Source organism: Arachis hypogaea, chromosome 17 (genome assembly GCF_003086295.3).
Source record: "Arachis hypogaea cultivar Tifrunner chromosome 17, arahy.Tifrunner.gnm2.J5K5, whole genome shotgun sequence".
In the NCBI taxonomy this organism is placed as follows: domain Eukaryota; kingdom Viridiplantae; phylum Streptophyta; class Magnoliopsida; order Fabales; family Fabaceae; genus Arachis; species Arachis hypogaea.
This window is the reverse complement of record NC_092052.1, coordinates 100,841,112-100,861,684: the sequence shown is the minus strand read 5'-3', so window position 1 is coordinate 100,861,684 and position 20,573 is coordinate 100,841,112. Positions and strand designations below refer to the sequence as shown.

Here is a 20,573-nt window from a genome sequence, read left to right as displayed (position 1 = left end):
TGCTATTGATCAAGATTTGAGAGATTGAATTACCAAGAAATTGGAATCCGATCACTTAAGATTGCCAAGGAGATCAATGAATGCATTGATTGAGGAAGAGATGAAAATGAACTTGATCCGGAGAATGCAACATCTCCTAAGCCCAATGAATTCCCCATTTCTGATCTTACCCATTCTCTATAAATTCTGCAATCTACTTTTATGAGCATCTTCCCCATTCCCATTTAAGATTCTGCAATTTACTTTTCTCTATTTACATTCAGCTCTTTATTTCCAGCATTTACGTTTTCTGCTATTTACTTTCCCGCCATTTAATTTTCTGCAAATCTCAAATCTAATTCTGCTTAGTTCAACTAGAACATTCCTCTAATTAAAGTTGCTTGACCAATCAATCCCTATGAGATTCGACCTCACTCTATTGTGAGTTTTTACTTGACGACAATTCGGTATACTTGCCGAAAGAAAATTGTTGAGAGACAAGTTTCCATGCATCAAAGCTCCTTTTCACCATTCGCCACCATATGATCGTCATTTACTCGGATTCCAATCCAATTACTCCCAAACACCACCACTTCCCCATGTACCACGTCAAAATCCATCACCCTGAGAATCAGAGGTTTGCCTCAAGGAAACAGTAGATCAACTTCAAACAACCCTTCATCAACTGGAGCAAGCTGTAAGTCAATTATCTTCCAGACGTTCGAACATTCAAGGACCTTCCACAGCCCCATGTGGACAATCTAAAGAAGAGCGTAGCATGAAGGAGATACTAGAAACTCCAGTGGACAGAATAGGGCATGACTTCGTACTGGAACAAGTAGAGGAAGCTATCATTGTAAAAGAAGAAGAGTTGGTTGAAGACTTAGGAGACGCTGAACTTCCATGGGAATCCAGAATTGTGAAAAATTCTGACAAGGACGTTACAATTGATGCTAAGGAGGATAGTGCACAACTCCCAAAGCAAGTCTTTTATGAAGAACTAGACGGAATAATCCAAGAAGCAAGTTTCCTTGATGATGATAATCTCAAGTCAAGTTCTCCCAGTAATGAACTTGCATCAGCAGGTGAATTCTCTGAGATCAAAGAATCTTCCCCAAGTGAATACGAAGATGATGCGGAGGTAGATTTCTCTCAACCTCCCGTTTATGACTTAAGTGACGAGGAAGACATATAAAGCTTTGATCAGGACATGGATGCATTTGAAGAAGTCTGCAAGGAAGTGAAGAAATTCACCGAAGAGCACAAGGGAGTAGAACTTACAGAACCACTGGAAACACCTATCCCAAGGCCATTACCACCCAATACAAGCTTCAAGTGGGTACAATCCTTAACCTTTAGCTTTATTTTCCCACTTGAATATGGTTTGCTTGAAATAGATGGCCAGCTTAGAGCTCTCTGCGGCTTTAAGAGTAAAAGGGAAATGGATCGCACTCAGAGCTGGTGCACAAGGTTCAATAAGGTTCCACGCTTCAATTCGAAGTGCACGGATTGGCATCATGATCAATCGAATGGATCTAGGAAAACGTTTGGTCACCATGGTGAGAATCTACTTTCTAAACCGCCCGGATGGAAAAATATGGATCAAGACGAATGCGGATTCAAAAGCAAAGTTTGGGATCCTGGAATCTATTCTGACATTCGTCACTCCGGGAGCCTGACAATCTGCTTGAAGATACTCAGAAGCTTTACATGCCTAGTTTGGGACCCCGGAGGCTGTTGGCATTCCAAACATTGGTGGAGATTTCTGGACGAATTTAAGCGCAAGCCGCCATAACAGGAAGCTCATCCAATGTCCAACTTAAGGACTTTAACTAAAAGTGCTAGGTGGGAGACAACCCACCATGGTATGGTTGTTTCTTTTTTAGTTTTATTCGTTTTATTTATTTTTGTTTTCATTTTCAATTAAGCCTGAATATTATTCATTCGCATTGCATACTGCATAATTGCATACCTGCATAAAAAAAAGAGAGAGAGTAGGCGTGCGACGCGACCGCATCACTCATGCGATCGCGTCAGTTGAGAAAAACAACCCCCCACGTGTCCGCGTCATTCACGCGGCCGCATGACCTGGAAATCGGCGTAAGGATCCAACGCCAAGAAAGTTGGGCTGGAATCGTGCGGCTGTTGTGCGTTTCGCACAAAATGACCCACGCGATCGTGTCACTTGCACAACACCAATCCCACGTGACAGCGTGAGCGACGCGATCGCGTCGCATGGATTGCACAACACACCAAAGGAGACAGAGAGTTCCGCTAAAACGACGCTGGAATTGCGCGTTTAGCACAATTTCCAGCGACGCGGTCGCATGCCTCACGCGACCACGTCACTCATCCTTTTCCCCATTCCATGCGATCGCATCACTCACGCGATCGCATCAACTCCCATTCCACCCCTGCCACGCGACCGCGTGCCCCACGCGATCGCGTGGATTCAAATTCAATAACCCCCCAGCCACGCGAACCCTACCCATTCGCGCCCCCCAACCCCCTTCTCCTTCTTCTCTTCTCTGCAAACCAGCCACCACCACCCACTTCCGGCCACCACCACCGACCACCGCCGTCACCGCCGCACCCACCACCCACCACTCGCGCCACCCCTTTCTCCCTTCCCCCTCTCTCTTCTTCTTCTCTCCTCTTCTTCCCTCCACCACTACTGATCAACCGCCGCGACTACCACCCCCACCGCGCCGCCGTCACCGCAGCACCACCACCCACCACCCACGCCCTCCTTCCCTTCCTTCCCCCCTAACCCCTACCCCCATTACACTACCCGAAACCCCCTGCCTCCGAACAACCACCGTCGCGCCAACCACCCTCAACCGCCGTATCAGCCGCCGCCAACACCATTCCCCAGCCATCCCTCTGCCCCACTTTCATTCATCCGCCTACCAAGTTCCGCCAAATGCCACCCTTCTTTCAATTCCCAATTAATTACATATTTTTCTGTTGATGTTCATAATTAGGCTAGTTAGATATGCATGTTGTAGTGGATTCTTGGTGGTTAGGTAGCCTAGGATGTGGTTAGTAAATTTAGGCCTGATTAATTGTGCTGTTCGTGCCTCTTGTTTTATAATTTTCGCAATTCTGCTATTGCTGTGATGTTAGTATTGTTCATATGCTGTTCTTACTGTTCATGCTGCTATTGCAAATGATCTTTCTTGTTCACACTAATTATATCCAATTGCAGTTTGTTTTAATTCACATGAGCTGTCCTTCTTACTGTTTATTTTCTGGGAACATCCAATTTTAGCCGGAATGCTGCCCAATTTTCTGTCAACTATTTTGTTTCCATTCATGTCTTGGTTTTGGCACTTTGAACTCTCCCTTACTCTGCTTTTACCAAACCAATTCATGAATACCAGGGCAAGCTTTCTTATTCTTTTTGATTTCCTGGTTCATAATCTGCATTTTTGATGTTTAGCTTCCAATTTTTAATTCATCATCAACCTGATTCCCTTGTTTGGATATGAGTTAACTGTAGCTTCTAATTGAGCATGCTTGTTACTTAGAAAATGTTCATCATGCCACTTACTCTAACCCACTTTTTACTAATTCACTAATTTTAACCTCCTAAACTCTTTTTTCATTCCTAACCAACCTAACCTTTCAAAACATCTCTTTTGGTTTTTCACTATTCTCTTTAACCTTCTAACCAAGGCATGATGATAATTTTTCCTAATTAACATGATTTCTAATACATTTTGGATTGTTAATTTTTCTTCTTGGACTTTTAACTCCTATTCCATCCTTAATGCACATTTACTTAACTCATTTTCATTACTCCACTACCCCTTTGCCACTATATGCTTATTTTGTGATTTGCATACTTGTTTTTCCTGTTTTTGTTATATCCTGGTTTTCTACTTTTCAGGATGTCTGACACACAAAGAAAAGAAAAGGGAAAGGCAACAACTGGCAAACGGAAAAGAGGAGAATCCTCCATATCCATCCTGGACATCATGCATGATGACTCCTAGCGGGAGAAACACTTTACCCCGCAGGGGAAGGCTGACCAGCTACTCCCTGTTACTGATCCCATTAAGTTTGCAAACTGATACTGCGAGCTGAAGTATCCGGTGTTTGCAACTTCCAGGAACCTATACCTGGAGAGGACTCTGAAGATCCCAGAAGAACTCCAGCAATACACCTCTGATCAGATCAAACAAAGAGGCTGGTTCTTCTTGGAGAGAAACCTAACTGAGGTCAATGCATCTTGGGTAAGGGAATTTTACTGCAATTACTTCAAAACATCCCTAGATGCAGTAAACCTAAGAGGGAAGCATATACTGGTCACTGAAGAGGACATAGAGGATATCCTGAAGCTCGTGCCTAAATCTGATCAGCCAGATGGTTATCAACAGGCTGAGGAGGACATGCGCTTCATGAAGTTTGACTGGGATGCTGTCAAGGCAAGGATAGCCCTTGACCCGACTGTTCCAAGGGTCATGGGTCAGAACACCACCATGCATAAGGGAATCAAGCGGATTTACTTAAATGATGAGGCTGGCTATGGCATCAGATCCTAAGCAACTTTATTATGCCGAGTACTCACGAGACGGAGCTACCTGCTGCTATGATCACCCTCCTATGGTGTGTGATGGAGGGTAAGGACCTGTACCTGCCACGCTTCATTCGGTACTACATGGCCAGGGTCCACGTCCGAGGCACTCTCCCCTTTCCATATTGATTACACAGCTTGGCCGTCGAGCTGACGTGCCTTGGGAAGATACTGATGAGAAGCCACCTGCTACAGAATTCAAGAAAATTATCCCTCATAGCAGGAACTTTCTGGCTTTGGGCTACAGACCTCCATTCCTCACTCCTACTGATGAGTCAGCCACACCATCTGCCGGCCCCTCTTCCTCTACAGCTACCCCTGCTACCACCACTGCACCTCCACCTGCCTCAGAGCCAGTTTATCACTTAGTGCACTGCCTGTTTCAGCACCTAGACCGGATGGAGCGCCACAACCAGCGGCGATACGAGAGATCTGAGCGACGTAGCAAGCGACGCTATGAGCACCTAAAGCTGATGATCCGTTCTGGCAGCGACATCCCCTCCGAGCCTGACACCCCGTCAGAGCCATCTGAGGAGGAGGCGGATGACCACGAGGCGGAGACCCATCCACAGAGAGAGGCTGCGAAGGCAGGCACAGAGCAGGCTGCATCACATCAAGAGGCCCCGCCTCAGATTCAGGCTGCAGACCCCGAGGTTCCTATTCAGTCAGCACCTCCTCTGCAGCAGGCTGATCCTCAGACCACCACCACAGAGACTCCGGCTACCCATCCTTCCAGTGATGACACCCCTTCACACCCTGCTTGAGTGAGCATCAGGGACGATGCTTCATATTAAGTGTGGGGAGGTCGCCATCTCTGGCGTATATTTTTTGGTGAACCACTACAGACTCTTTTACTTTATTTTGCTACTTTTCTATATTTCTCTCTTTATTTTTATTTTTATTTTTTCAGTACTTATACATTGCTATTTTCATGTATTTTTACTATATTTCTGCATTTTGCACTTTAGTTCATATTTTAGCCATTTAAGTTTAGTTGCAATTCTAACTTATTAGTTATAGAAATGTGGATCGATTAGTATAGTTTACCCTTTTTAGCATAAGATAACTTAGTTTAAATTAAAAATATAAAAAGGAAGTAAACTAGAGACTTTAACAGAATAAAAACAACCCACACCTTGTATATATAGCATTACATGTTAGTTAGTTAACAACATTTTATCAAGGAGAAACACTAAAACTTTAAAGCCACCTTAAGATTTACATTGAGAATAATGGGAACTCTTAATTTTCACTTGCATGACATATATAACTGATATATGATTTTTGAGTTAGAGAATACACAGCCTGTGAGTTTTGAGCTTAATTGAATGGTTACGTTTAAACCAAAATAGTTTATTCCTGTGTGTTCCGCCCTTCTTATTTATTCTGGTGTTCTTTACTTTGTTTTAATCTATATGTCCGATTATAAAATATAGATACATACCAAGAAAGTGATTGAGGCCATTGTTTGATCCTAGCTCACTATTCCCAAATTAGCCTACCTTTTACATCACCCTTGTTAGCCCCCGTGAGCCTTTAAATCCCCTCTTGTTTTATAACCACATTACTAGCCTTAAGCAGAAAAACAAAATAAAAAAATCCCAAGTTGAATCCTTGGTTAGCTTAAGATAGAAATTGTGTACTATGTAAGTGTGGGAACCTTATGGGAGCATGGATGATAGAAAGTTAAAAAAGAGTAAAAATTTTTATTTAAAAAAAAAAGTTTTGGGAAGCATGCTCATGTGAAATCAAAATAATTGAATTACCATGTGCATTAAAATATATATATATATATATATATATATATATATATATATATATATATATATATATTTCAGTATTTGAATAAAGGGGATACAAAAGAACTCCCCAAATGCAAAATAAAGCAATGCACATGGGACAAAATTAAACTAATGCATGAGCATGTAACATCAAAAAGTGGGAAGAATATGGGAAAACAGGTAAAGAAGATTTGCTTTACAAAATATGTATGTTAGGTGAGATCTTAGACTAATCAAGGATTCACTTAATTAGCTCACTTAGCCTTATACATATACCCTTACCTTTACCTTGGCCCCATTACAACCTTAATTAAAGACCTCATGATTTTTGTATGCCTATATTCTATAATTGTTGATTGTTTAGATGAAGAACAAAGTTATGGAAAGTAAGGATAAAAAGAGGAATAGAGTGATTAACCCAATAAACACTGAGTGACTAGAGAGTAAACACAAAATCCAGTGAGGGTTCAATAGCTCATCAACATATATCTCTGCTTAAATTGCTAATTGTTTTGCAAGTTTGTAAAATATTTTTCTTTCCCATTTCAATTGTAAAAGTGTTTTATCATTATCTAAGGTTTGGCTGTGCATATATGATTCCTTGAGAATGTGAATTAATTTGACTACATGTATGTTTGATATACAAGTGAATAAAAATTAGAATTGCATGATTCGTTTAGGTAGTTGCATTTAGAATAAATTGCATTGCATGAGATTCCACCACTTCAACCTTACCTTACTCTTTATCATGGATTTAGCATGAGGACATACTATTGTTTAAGTGTGGGGAGATTGATAAACCCATATTTTATGATATATTTTGTGCCTAATTTAAGTGATTTATTCAATCCTTCACTCATTTATTCATGTTAATTGCATGGTTTTACTTTCCCTTCCTTATTATGTGATGTATGTGAAAAACATGTTTCCTATGCTTTAAAAGTAATTATTTTAATTACCCTTTACTTTCATTCGATGCCGTGGTTCGTGTGTTGAGTAGTTTCAGATCTTCTAAAGCAGGAATGACTTAAAGGATGGAAAGGGAACATACAAAAATGGAAGGAAAGCACAAAACGGAGTTTTTGAAGAAACTGGCAGTGACGCGATCGCATGGACGACGCGACCGCATGCCAGCGCGAAATGGTAGTGATGCGACCGCGTGATTGACGCGGACGCATGACTGAAGCGACCGCGTGACAAGAAAAACTCCAAATGACACGACCGCGTGACCCACGCGGACGCGTGACAGAGGCCACACACCAGAAATTACAGAAAACGCTCCCAGCGATTTCTGAAGCCCTTTTTGGCCCAAATCCAAGTCCAGCAGGCACAGATCAGAGGTTATGAAGTGGGGGAATGCATCCATTCAAGGAGAGTCTCCAATTAGTTACTTTTCATGAATTAGATGTAGTTTAGAGGGAGAGGTTTTCTCCTCTCTCTTTTAGGATTTAGAATTAGGATTTCTTTTGCTTTCAGGATTATCTCTTTTTATCAGGTTAAACATTCCTTTTTATTTACCTTCTCAATTTAGTTTATGAATTCTTCTATGTTACAGATTACTCTTTGAATTAATGTTATTTGAGGTATTTCAGTTTATTATTGCTCTCTTTTATTTATGTTACTGTTACTTCCAATCTGAAGACATTTTTATTCCAATAGATTTACTTTTTCCCTTTTTGGTCTTGGTTAAGAAATCAGTAACTCAGGAGTTATCAAACTCAACGTGATTGATAATTGTTATCTTTGCTAATTGAATTAAACTTCAATAATCCCAATCTTTCTCTAGGAATTAACTAGGATTTGAAGATCAACATAATTAGTCACTTGACCTTTCTTTACATTAAGTAAAGGCTAACTAAGTGGAATTAAGATTCAATTTTCATCATCATTGATAAGGATAACTAGGATAGAATTTCCAATTTCTCATACCTTGCCAAAAGTGTGTTTTACAGTTATTTATTTACTTTACAGTCTTTTACTTATTTTAATTGCAATTTAAACTACTTGTTCCTCATCTTCAAAACCCCGATTTACAATATTCATAACCAATAATAAAAACATACTTCCCTGCATTTCCTTGAGAAGACGACCCGAGGTTTAAATACTCGGTTATCAATTTTAAAGGGGTTTGTTACTTGTGACAACCAAAATGTTTGTACGAAAGGTTGATTGCTTGGTTTAGAAACTATACTTGCAACAAGGATTTATTCTGAATTCTAAACCATCAATCTTCCAGCTCTTTCAGAGGCTCCACCTTCAGTTGATGGGCAAGGGGGTTCAGGCTACTATGTAAACAAATAGACAACAATTGAGGAGAAGTTAGATGTGTGTGGTGTGATGAAAGACAATGTGCGTATTCTAGGTGTACACGGTCTAGAACACACACATTGGCCAGGTGAAAATGGTAACCACATAATCAAAATAAATAGCACGATTCTCGGTTAAGTAGCCTAGGTTGTAAGTAAAGCATACGCAAAACTTAGGTCAGAAGAAACCCTAGGTAACCACAAAAGTGAATTGAGTATATGAGGTATTGGATATTGAAATTGTGCGAGTGAAAGCACAAATTGATATAGAGGCACAATAACACATCACCAATCCAATAATGAACAAAAAATGCCTTATTCATCATGAAACATAAAGCAAAAGTCACATGGTAAAGATACTTGTTACCAAAAAGTGACAAGCTTGATAAGAATCAAGTTGAGTCACTCAAACAAATGCAAAGCATTAACAAGGAGCAAGTACCGGACATGTGATGAATTTGATATGAAAGCCATGATGAATAAGTAACTCAATTCACTAGATTCATTATGCACTTATAAAATTTTCACCTAATATGCAACAAAATGTAAATGTGCAAATCCAATTAGGTGCTAGTAATTTAAGGCAAAGTATAAGTATATTGACGAAATTCAATCAAGAAGCAACCCAATCAATCAACAAGCAAACACTTGCAACTTTTTTAATTACTAATATGAAAAATGAAATGCAAAGAAAACTAAGTAAAACAAGTAGAAAAAAATGGAAAAATCAAGGTAGGGGAGGGTTGGAGGGGGTGGAAGTGCGTTAGGGCTTAAGGAAAAGCGCAAACAAAATCTGCCCAAAACAGCACTTGTGCGTACGCACAGGTATGTGTGCGTACGTACACTACATGAAAACAAGGGAGGTGTGCGCTCGCACAGTGCTCTGAACAGAACGAGGATAAGGAAGTATGCGCGCGCACAAGCCTGTGCTGGCGCACAGAACATTATTTTTTTGTAAGCAGGATCATGTGTGCGTGCCACACTGGTCCGTGCGCACGCACAAGAGCGAAAAGGGGGAGGGTTCATGCACACAAGTTGTGCTAACGCTCCCACTAAAGTGGTTGCAAGTTGGCGTGCGGACGCACAAGCCTGTGCGACCGCACAGAGAGCATGATAAGGAACATGCGTGCGTATGCACAAGATGGTGCGCACGCATAGACCAAGGAAAACAGGGGAGCACCCACGCACAGACCGTGCTGGCGCTGCGAACAGAGGGCAATACAAAGAGTGTGTGGGCGCACAGGCTTGTGCGCTCAGACAGGTCGCGAAACTCACAGTTGTGTGCGCACGCACACGAGCGTGCGTACACACAGATGCCCTGTTTCAAAAATTTTTTCTTTCAAAAACTAAAGTACCAAGCCTTAGTACAATCAAAAATCTCAACCCCAAACATTCAAAACTTCACTAAATCATGATCCATACAAAAATTATCCTATCTAAACTCAAAATTGAACTAATCCTAGGCTAACTAAGACAAGAAAACATGCAATAAACTAAGACTATAAACAAAGAGAAAGGGTAGGAAAGATGTTACCATGGTGGGGTGTCTCCCACCTAGCACTTTGGTTTATAGTCCTTAAGTTGGACTTGTTGAGGAGACTCTTGCTAGGGTGGCTTGTGTTTCCACTCCTCCTTGAATCTCCATCCAAGCTTGCACTTCATAGGTCCTCCGGGATCCCATGTTCTAGTTTCCCGGTCTCCCTCTTGTTGATCTCTATACTCCAAGCCAGATGGACAAGTTCTCGATTTACCCTTGTAGCACCCCAACACTCTTTGAAAATCAGCCAATTGTGCTTCACACCATGTTTGAACTCCAATTCTTGAATGGGTTTTCTTGAAGAACCTTGGATTCAATTGGCAACCAACACTTCTTTCTCCACTATGTACCAACCCAAGAAGGATCTTAAGTTGGTAATCCATTTCCAAGAGAGCATATTGATAGGGGCCAATGAAGCTCATAGGTGAAATTGCCACCCATTCGATATGTTCTTGGACCGGGATTGCTTCCTCACCAACTTCCTCTTCCCCATCACTCAAATCATAACATGGAGGTTGTGAGAAGTCTATCTCCATGTCTCTCTCAAACTCATTGGGAAGAGGCTCGTTAGGATCATTAAGGGAATTGACCAAGGAGGACAAAAAATCATCAATGATGGAATCCTCATCTTGATCAATCTCCCTCATATCTTCCCTTCTCTCCTCTGGCTCACTTATCTCACCTTCCTCCTCATGTTGTGCTTCAAACCTTAGCTCCTCTTCATCCACTTGACATTCCATGCTCTCCTCTTCTCTACGCCTTTCTATTGCTCCTTCACATCCTCCAAGAGGAGGGTCTTGATCAGATGAGCGTAAAAGAACCAAGCGGTTCACCGCTTCGGCTATGGTAGCTACATATTGCCCTTGAGTCTTTCGGAATCCTTCTTGCACTTAGAGAAAGGCTTGAAGGTCTTGATGGTCTTGGGCGGGTGGGAAAGCTTCATATTGTGGTGAAAAATAAGGCTCATAGTTTGGGAGGAAGGTTGTATATGTGGGAGGTGATTCATGTTGGTAGGTATTTTGAGTTGGTATTTAAGAATGTGGTTGTTGGTATTGGTGTGGTGTTTGAAAATATGGTGATTGAGGGTTATGTTGAGGGTAGAGGTTATAGGCATATGGTGGTGAAAGTATGTAATTATTGTGCAATCCACCATATCCTTGATTTAGGTGTGCATGTTGGAAAGAGTCTTGCTCATTGTAGTATAGAGGAGGTGGCTCCTTCCAAAATTGATGCTCCAATCCCATGATGCAATCCAAAATTGAAGTTATCACACCCTACAAAATGATCACAACCAAACTCTAAACCAAGAGGGTGATAACTCATAGAGGAAATAGAAAATAAAAACAAAAGACTTCAATTAACAAAATAAATAAAATCCTAATTACCAAAAAAAGTAAACAAATAACCAAAAAGTATCTATTCACACTATTCACATATTTACAACAACCAAAATATAGCACTCATTACGCTAGCTCCCCGGCAACGGCGCCAAAAATTTGATGAAGAGAAAATTTATGCCAATTCAGAATTAAATAGATTTCCGTTGTAGGTATAGTCTGAACCGGCAATGGATCCTCTCAATCAAATTTTATTCAAAGGATATCACAATTCAAACTAATTATAACCGAGAGTATTTAGACTCCTGGGTCATTCTCCCTAGGAACTAGTGACGACGAGTGATAAACCCCGATTTCGTGATTTATCTTCTGCTTATTTTAGGGGATTTTACCACCTTTTCCCACATTTATTCAATGAAATAGCATGGTTTTCTAATTCTCCCTTAAATTGTGCTTAAGTGTAAAAACATGCTTTTTAGGCCCTTAAAAAATTGGTGATTTTGATTCACTTTAATTCCATTCGATGCCTTGATGTGTTTGTTGAGTGATTTCAGGTTCATAAGGCAAGTATTGGATGGAAGAAATGAGGAGAAAAGCATGCAAAGTAGAGAATGCATGAAGAAATAAAGATTGGGAATGCATCAATTGATGCGCACGCGTATAAGGCACGCACGCGCAAAAGTGGTTTTACATAGATACGCGCACGCGTACATGCCGCGTCCGCGCGGATGAAAAAATTTACCAATCGACGCACACGCGCACATGACGCGCACACGCCAATACTCTCACATGGCCCACTTAAAGGCAAAACGCTGGGGGCGATTTCTGAGCTGCCCAGGCCCAAATCCAACTTGTTTCTGAGTGTATTTCATGCAGAATTGAAGTCCAAGAAAAGGGGAAGCAATTAGTTTAGCCAACATGAGCCTTTAGTTAGTTTTCTAGAGAGAGAAGCTCCCTCTTCTCTCTAGAATTAGGTTAGGATTAGGTTAGATTGTCTTAGATCCATGTTTAATTACTTGATCTCTTCTTATTTCCCTTATAATTTCTCATTTCTACATCTTGATTCTCTTATTTGTGATGTTAATTTCTCCTTTTTCCCTCTTTTGTGATGATGAACTCATGTTGGATTTGGTTTACATTTAATGCAATTTGATATTGATGTTTCTTTTTATTGATGAATTGAGTTATGAATTTACCTTCCCTTGCAATTAGTAGTTGGTAGATTTTATTATTCTTTCAATTTATGATGTTTACTTTTATTGCACTCTATGTGTTTGATGAAATGCTTTCCTTAGTTTTTGACTAGTTTTGTTAACTCTTGGTCTAAGCTAAGGGAATTGGGTAAACTTGAGTTATTGGATATAATGGATTTGGTGATTTGAGAACCCTTGGTGATCAATTTGACACCCATTGACGATAACCCACTACTAAGTTAATTAGTAGGTAGGATGGGACTTACGGGTTGATATGATCAAACCTATTTGACGTACTTCAAAGCTTAGGAGTAAATGTTGCGTACTTAAAGTTTTGGGAAGTAGACTTAATAGGTTGGCCTCTCATGATTATCAATATTTGGTTTGTTGACAAGGATGTTGATCTCAATTACCTAAGTCTTAGCCAAGAGTTCTTTATCTTGTTTTCATTAATTACTTGCCTAATTTACTTTTCTTGCGCTCTTATGAACCAAAAACCCCCCCTTAACCCATTATAGCCAATAATTGAGCATTCTATTGTTTCCTTGGGAGACGACCCGGAGTTCAAATACTTCGGTTAATTCTTATTGGGGTTCGTTATTCGTGACACAAAACCAAAAATTTTTTATTGGGAGGATTGTTTGTTGGTGTAGAACTATGCTTACAACGAAGTTTTTATTTCTAGAAGAGAAATTCTAGACCATCACAACAAGAACTCATTAAATCAAAATGGCGCCGTTGCCGGGGATCACAATGCTGCTATGTTATTGGCTATTGTATATATTGTGAATAGCTTGAATTTTGGTTTTATTGCCAGTTTTTGCTAGTTTAGAATTTTATTTTCTTTGTTTCTTATTAATCTTTGTTTTTATTTTCTCTTTCACTATGAATTCTCATCCCTTTGGTTATGAGTGTAGTTCAAACTATGTTGTAGGAAATGAAAGCTCCAATGCGGATATACATCAAGGATTTGGAAATCAAGGATGGGAGGAACCCCAAGCTTATGAACAACCTTCATGGCAACAACCTCCTCCGGACTCTTATGGGCATAATCCTGATCCTAATGTGTATCAAGCCAATGTGTGTGATGATCCCATTGTGGTTGTCAACCACAATCGTCATATGCATATGATCCCATTCCTCAATATAGCCATATGATGAGCGGATAATTTATACGCTTTTTGACATTGTTTTTAGTATGTTTTTAGTAGGATCTAGTTACTTTTAGGGATGTTTTTAATAGATTTTGTGTTAAATTCACATTTCTGGACTTTACTATGAGTTTGTGTGTTTTTCTGTGATTTCAGGTATTTTCTGGCTGAAATTGAGGGACTTGAGCAGAAATCAGATTCAGAGGTTGAAAAAGGACTGCTGATGCTGTTGGATTCTGACCTCCCTGCACTCAAAGTGGATTTTCTGGAGCTACAGAACTCGAAATGGCGCGCTTCCAATTGCGTTGGAAAGTAGACATCCAGGGCTTTCCAGCAATGTATAATAGTCCATACTTTGGCCAAACATTGACGACGTAAACTTGCGTTCAACGCCAGTCTTCTGCCCAAATCTGGAGTCCAGCGCCAGAAAAGGATCCAAAACCAGAGTTGAACGTCCAAACTGGCACAAAAACTGGCGTTCAACTCCACAAATGGCCTCTGCACGTGCAACACTTAAGCTCAGCCCAAACACACACCAAGTGGGCCCCGGAAGTGGATTTATGCATCAATTACTTACTCATGTAAACCCTAGTGACTAGTTTATTATAAATAGGACCTCTTACTATTGTATTTGACATCTTTGGACGCCTGGTTCTTAGATCAGAGGGGCTAGCCTCTCGGCCATGCCTGGACCTTTCACTTATGTATTTTTAACGGTAGAGTTTCTACACTCCATAGATTAAGGTGTGGAGCTCTGCTGTTCCTCAAAGATTAATGCAAAGTACTTCTATTTTCTATTCAATTCTTCTTATTTCGCTTCTAAGATATCCATTCGAACCCAAGAACGTGATGAAGGTGATGATTATGTGTGACGCTCATCACCATCTCCCCTATGAACGCGTGCCTGACAAACACTTCCGTTCTACATGAATTAAGCTAGAATGAGTATCTCTTAGATCTCCTAACCAGAATCTTCGTGGCGTAAGCTAGAATGATGGCGGCATTCAAGAGAATCCGGAAAGTCTAAACCTTGTCTGTGGTATTCCGAGTAGGATTCAATGATTGAATGACTGTGACGAGCTCCTAACTCGCGATTGCAGGGCGTTAGTGACAGACGCAAAAGGATAGTAAATCCTATTCCAGCATGATCGAGAACCGACAGATGAATAGCCGTGCCGTGACAGGGTGCGTGAGCATATTATTCACTGAGAGGATAAGATGAAGCCATTGACAAGGGTGATGCCTCCAGACGATTAGCCGTGCCGTGACAGGGCATTGGATCATTTTCCCGTGAGATGACCGAAAGTAGCCATTGACAGTGGTGATGTATCACATAAAGCCAGCCATGGAAAGGAATGAGACTGATTGGATGAAGATAGCAGGAAAGCAGAAGTTCAGAGGAACAAAAAGCATCTCCATTCTCTTATCTGAAATTCCTACCAATGATTTACATAAGTGCCTCTATCCCTATTTTATTATTCATTATTCGAAAACCATATCACTGTTTTATATCTGCCTGACTGAGATTTACAAGGTGACCATAGCTTGCTTCATACCAACAATCTCCGTGGGATTCGACCTTTACTCACGTAAGGTATTACTTGGACGACCCAGTGCACTTGCTGGTTAGTTGTATCGAAGTTGTGACAATTATGAATTAAGATCAGAGCACCAAGCTCAGGAGCCATTACCAGGATTTGTTCGAGCCTGGAGATCACAATTTCGTGCACCAAGTTTTTGGCGCCGTTGCCGGGGATTATTTGTGTTTGGACAACTGACGGTTCATCTTGTTGCTCAGATTAGGTAATTTTCTTTTTATTTTCTTTTCAAAAATTTTTCAAAAATATTTCTAAAATTTTCTCATCTATTTTCAAAAAAAATAAAAATGTTTTCAAAAATAAATTATTCTATGGCTTCAAAATTTTTAAGAACGAATTCTAGTGTTTAATGAAATATGTTGAATCATATCTGGCTGTAAAGCCATACCCAAACTACTTTGGGATTGGTATTCAACTAATCACTCCAGCCCATGTAATTATATGTTGCATCCTGGCTGGCTGTAAAGCCATGTCTAAATTCATTTGGACTGAGGCTTGCAATTGGTTATCAAGAGCAAGCTAGTTGGAGCTAATCCACCTGCTACTGTTCCTGATCTACCCGCCGTTGATCCACGATCACCTGCTGAAGCTTGGCTGGCCATAGGCCATGTCTAGTGTTTTGGACTGGAGCTTTCATTGAAAGCTTGGCTGGCTAGTGAGTCATGTCTAATTCCTGGACTGAAGCTTTAGACTAACATGGCAAGATTCCTGGAATTCATATTAAAAATTTTGGAATCCTTATTTTTTTCTTTTTTCATATAATTTTCGAAAAATATAACATAATAATCCAAAAAAATTAGAAAATCATAAAAATCAAAAATATTTTGTGTTTCTTGTTTGAGTCTTGAGTCACATTATAAGTTTGGTGTCACTTGCATATGCACCTTGCATTTTTTTTCGAAAATATCATGCATTCATAGTGTTCTTCATGATCTTCAAGTTGTTCTTGGTAAGTCTTCTTGTTTGATCTTGATGAATTTTTGTTTTGTGTCTTTTCATGTTTATCATATGCATTCTTGAATTCTTAGTGTCTAAGCATTAAAGATTTCTAAGTTTGGTGTCTTGCATGTTTTCTTTGCATTAAAAATTTTTCAAAAATATGTTCTTGATGTTCATCTTGACATTCATAGTGTTCTTGGTGTTCATCTTGACATTCATAGCATTCTTGCATGCATCACATGTTTTGATCTAAAAATTTCAAAAATCAAAAAAAAAAATATCTTTCCCTTTTTCTCTCATCAAATTCGAAAATTTGAGTTGACTTTTTCAAAAATTTTTAAAATCAAGTTGTTTCTTGTGAGTCAAATCAAATTCTCAATTTGAAAATCTTATCTTTTTCAAAATCTTTTTCAAAAAAATCAAATCTTTTTCAAAATTATTAGTTATTTTCGAAAATTTCAAAAAAATATTTTTCAAAAATCTTTTTCTTATTTTTATACCAAATTTTCGAAAATAACATAATCAATTAATGTTTTGATTCAAAAATTTGAAGTTTGTTACTTGCTTGTTAAGAAAGATTCAAACTTTAAGTTCTAGAATCATATCTTATGATATCTTGTGAATCAAGTCATTAATTGTGTTTTAAAAATCAAATCTTTTTCAAAACTAACTTCAATCATATCTTTTCAAAAATATCTTCTTATCTTATCTTTTTCAAAAATATCTTCTTATCTTATCTTTTTCAAAAATATCTTTTCAAAATATCCTTTCTAACTTCCTAACTTCTTATCTTTTCAAAATTTGTTTCAACTAACTAACTAACTTTTTGTTTGTTTCTTAACTTTTTCAAAACCTCCTAACTAACTCTCTCTCTCTCATTTTCGAAAATATCTTCCTTCTCTTTCAAAAAAATATCTTTTCAAAATATCTTTTCTAACTTCCTAACTTCCTATCTTTTCAAAATTTGTTTCAACTAACTAACTAACTTTTTGTTTGTTTCTTAACTTTTTCAAAACCACCTAAATAACTCTCTCTCTCTCAATTTTCGAAAATATCTTCCCTCTTTTTCAAAAATTTCTTTTTAATTAACTAATTATTTTTATTTTTTATTTTTGAATTCAAAAATTTTCGAAAAATACTAACTAATTTTCAAAAAACCAATTTTCAAAAATCACTAACTCTTTTTCAAAATAATTTTCGAAAATTATTCCTCCCCCATCTCATTCTATTTATTCATTCATGTCCTAACATCTCATCTCACATTCCAATCCTCACAGTTGTGTTTCTTCCTTTACATCACATCCTTTATCTCCCCCTCTTCTTCTGGCCATTCTTCCTTGTCATATGAGCAGGAGCAAGGATAAGAACATTCTTGTGGAAGCAGATCCAGAATCTAAAAGGACTCTGAAGAGAAAATTAAGAGAAGCTAAAATACAACAATCCAGAGATAACCTTTCAGAAATTTTCGAACAGGCAGAGGAGATGGCAGCCGAAAATAATAATAATATAAGGAAGATGCTTGGTGACTTTACTGCACCTAATTCCAATTTACATGGAAGAAGCATCTCCATTCCTGCCATCGGAGCAAACAACTTTGAGCTGAAACCTCAGTTAGTTTCTCTGATGCAGCAGAACTGCAAGTTTCATGGACTTCCATCTGAAGATCCTTTTCAGTTCTTAACTGAATTCTTGCAGATATGTGATACTGTTAAGACTAATGGAGTAGATCCTAAAGTCTACAGGCTCATGCTTTTCCCTTTTGCTGTAAGAGACAGAGCTAGATTATGGTTGGATTCTCAACCCAAAGACAGCCTGAACTCTTGGGATAAGCTGGTCACGGCTTTCTTAGCCAAGTACTTTCCTCCTCAAAAGCTGAGCAAGCTTAGAGCTGATGTTCAAACCTTCAGACAGAAAGAAGGTGAATCCCTCTATGAAGCTTGGGAAAGATACAAACAGTTGACCAAAAAGTGTCCTTCTGACATGCTTTCAGAATGGACCATCCTGGATATATTCTATGATGGTCTATCTGAGTTATCTAAGATGTCATTGGATACCTCTGCAGGTGGATCCATTCACCTAAAGAAAACGCCTGCAGAAGCTCAAGAACTCATTGACATGGTTGCTAATAACCAGTTCATGTACACTTCTGAAAGGAATCCTGTAAGTAATGGGACGCCTATGAAGAAGGGAGTTTTTGAGGTTGATACTCTGAATGCCATATTGGCTCAGAATAAAATATTGACTCAGCAAGTCAATATGATCTCTCAGAGTCTGCATGGAATGCAAGCTGCATCCAACAGTACTCAAGAGGCATCTTCTGAAGAAGAAGCCTATGATCCTGAGAACCCTGCAATAGCAGAGGTAAATTACTTAGGTGAACCTTATGGAAACACCTATAACTCAACATGGAGAAATCATCCAAATTTCTCATGGAAGGATCAAAAGCCCCAACAAGGCTTTAATAATGGTGGAAGAAACAGGTTTAGCAATAGCAAACCTTTTCCATCATCAACTTAGCAACAGACAGAGAACTCTGAACAAAATGCTTCTAATTTAGCAAATCTAGTCTCTGATCTATCTAAGACCACTGTAAGTTTCATGAATGAAACAAAGTCTTCCATTAGAAATCTGGAAGCACAAGTGGGCCAGCTGAGTAAAAGGATCACTGAAATCCCTCCTAATACTCTCCCAAGCAATACAGAAGAGAACCCAAAAGGAGAGTGCAAGGCCATTGACATAAGCGCCATGGCCGAACCTGTGAGGAAAGGAGAGGACGTGAATCCCAAGGAGGAAGACCTCCTGGGACGTCCAGTGATCAATAAGGAGCTTCCCTCTGGGGAACCAAAAGACTCTGAGGCTCATCTAGAGACCATAGAGATTCCATTGAACCTCCTTATGCCCTTCATGAGCTCTGATGAGTATTCCTCTTCTGAAGAGAATGAGGATGTTACTGAAGAGCAAACTGCCAAGTTTCTTGGTGCAATCATGAAGCTGAATGCCAAATTATTTGGCATTGATGCTTGGGAAGTTGAACCTCCCTTGTTCATCAATGAACTAAGTGATCTGGATCAACTGACATTGCCTCAGAAGAGACAGGATCCTGGAAAGTTCATAATACCCTGTACCATAGGCACCATGATCTTTAAGGCTCTGTGTGACCTTGGTTCAGGGATAAACCTCATGCCCCTCTCTGTAATAGAGAAACTGGGAATCTATGGGGTGCAAGCTGCTAAAATCTCACTAGAGATGGCAGACAGCTCAAGAAAACAGGCTTATGGACAAGTAGAAGATGTATTAGTAAAGGTTGAGGGCCTTTACATCCCTGCTAATTTCATAGTCCTGGATACTGGAAAGGAAGAGGATGAATCCATCATCCTAGGAAGACCTTTCCTGGCCACAGCAAGAGCTGTGATTGATGTTGACAGAGGTGAAATAGTCCTTCAATGGAATGAGAACTCCCTTGTATTCAAAACTCAAGGATCTCCCTCTGCAACCATGGAGAGGAAGCAGAAAAAGCTTCTCTCAAAGCAGAGTCAACCAGAACCCCCACAGTCAAACTCTAAGTTTGGTGTTGGGAGGCCACAACCAAACTCTAAGTTTGGTGTTGAACTCCCATATCCAAACTCTAAGTTTGGTGTTGGAGAGTCTCAACAAAGCTCTGCACATCTGTGAGGCTCCATGAGAGCCCACTGTCAAGCTATTGACATTAAAGAAGCGCTTGTTGGGAGGCAACCCAATGCTTATCTAATTCTTATTTTTATTGTTTTTCATGTTTTCTTAGGTTCATGATCATGTGGAGTCACAAAATAAATAGAAAAATTGAAAACGGAATCAAAAACAGCAGAAGAAAAATCACACCCTGCAGGAGCATCTGTCTGGCGTTCAAACGCCAGAACAGAGCATAATTCTGGCGCTGAACGCCCAGAATGGGAGCATCCTGGCGCTGAACGCCCAGAACAAGCATGGTTCTGGCGTTCAACGCCAGAAATGGCAGCAAAGGGGCGTTGAACTCCCAAAATGGGCACCAACCTGGCGCTGAACGCCCAGAGTTGTGTGCAAGGGCATTTTACATGCCTAATTTGGTGCAGGGATGTAAATGCCTTGACACCTCAGGATCTGTGAACCCCACAGGATCACCTCAGGATCTGTGAACCCCACAGGATCTCCACCTTA

At 39.7% G+C, this 20,573-nt stretch overlaps 1 non-coding gene across 1 annotated transcript; it reads right to left on the bottom strand.

The window, feature by feature from the left end:
* Positions 1 to 18,278: 18,278 nt before the first annotated feature.
* Positions 18,279 to 18,386, bottom strand: LOC112767667 (small nucleolar RNA R71). The gene has a single exon (XR_003185108.1). It is a non-coding gene; the product is annotated as a small nucleolar RNA R71 (small nucleolar RNA).
* Positions 18,387 to 20,573: the final 2,187 nt, after the last annotated feature.